General features: G+C 42.9%; 1 non-coding gene across 1 annotated transcript; it reads right to left on the bottom strand.

Annotated features, from left to right (window-relative positions):
* Positions 1-1,151: 1,151 nt before the first annotated feature.
* On the bottom strand, positions 1,152-1,258 carry LOC115031689. The gene has a single exon (XR_003837348.1). It is a non-coding gene; the product is annotated as a U6 spliceosomal RNA (small nuclear RNA).
* Between the last annotated feature and the right edge of the window lie 2 nt (positions 1,259-1,260).

Here is a 1,260-nt window from a genome sequence, read left to right as displayed (position 1 = left end):
TCCTCCTTCTCCTCCTCCTTCTCCTTTTTGAGACAGAATTTCATGTAGCCCAGGGTAGCCTCAGATTCCCTAGGAAGCCAAGGATGATCTTGACCTTCTGATGTCCTGCCTCCGCCTCCTGAGTCCTGGGATCCCAGGTGCTTTCCATCAGTTCAGTTTTCTATGATTTTGGGCACGGAGCCCAGGGCTTCATGCAGATGTGGGAAAGCACTGTATTCACCTACTGAATGTGTACAGTTCAGTGGTCCTTAGAGTAATCCTAGTGTGTAACCAGCACTACAAGCAATGCCACATCATAGTTCCTTTAAAAATAACCTGTTTCAGGCTGGTGAAATGGCTCAGCAGGTAAAGGCCCTTGCAGTTAAGCCTGAAATTGTAAGTTCAAGCCCCAAGGCCCACATGGTGAAAGGAGAGAGCTGACTCCTACAAGTTGTCCACAATTTCCACCACATAGATGGATAGATAGATAGATAGATAGATAGATAGATAGATAGATAGATGATAGTTGTCATATTACAAATGAACACCACTGATAACAATTAAAAATAAAAACCTTTGCTTGTCAGTAATAACTTCCCATCTCCTGAATGCTTACCCCCATCCCTGCACTTATTAATCTTTCTGTATTCACAGGTTCACCTATCCTGGAAATTTCACATACACGGAATAATATATGTCATTTGTGACTGTCTTTCACTTTGTCAAAGTTCATCTACATCATAGCATGTATTTTTTTACTACTGAGTTGGGGGAGGCCTTGAATACTCTAGATGCAGATCTGCGTTCCTCAGCTTTCCATCTCTGTGGCAAATACTGAGATAAATCACGTAAAGGAAGAAGGTTTATTTGGCGTGAGGTTTCAGTCTCTTGATCTAAAGCTTTAGGCTTGCGGCAGGGCGGACTGTCATGAGATACGTGTTTTGTTTTGTTTTGTTTCTCCTGAAATTTTCTTTTTTTTTTTTTTAAAGATTTATTTATTCATATGTAAGTACACTGTAGCTGTCTTCAGACACTCCAGAAGAGGGAGTCATATCTCGTTACGGATGGTTGTGAGCCACCATGTGGTTGCTGGGATTTGAACTCCAGACCTTCAGAAGAGCAGTCGGGTGCTCTTACCCACTGAGCCATCTCTCCAGCCCAAATCGAGATTGCAAAATATGGAACGCTTCACGAATTTGCGTGTCATCCTTGCGCAGGGGCCATGCTAATCTTCTCTGTATCGTTCCAATTTTAGTATATGTGCTGCCGAAGCGAGCACCT

This window comes from Mus caroli, chromosome 7 (assembly GCF_900094665.2).
Source record: "Mus caroli chromosome 7, CAROLI_EIJ_v1.1, whole genome shotgun sequence".
In the NCBI taxonomy this organism is placed as follows: Eukaryota; Metazoa; Chordata; class Mammalia; order Rodentia; family Muridae; genus Mus; species Mus caroli.
Note: the sequence above shows the minus strand (reverse complement) of the source record. Positions and strands in the feature narration are given on the sequence as shown.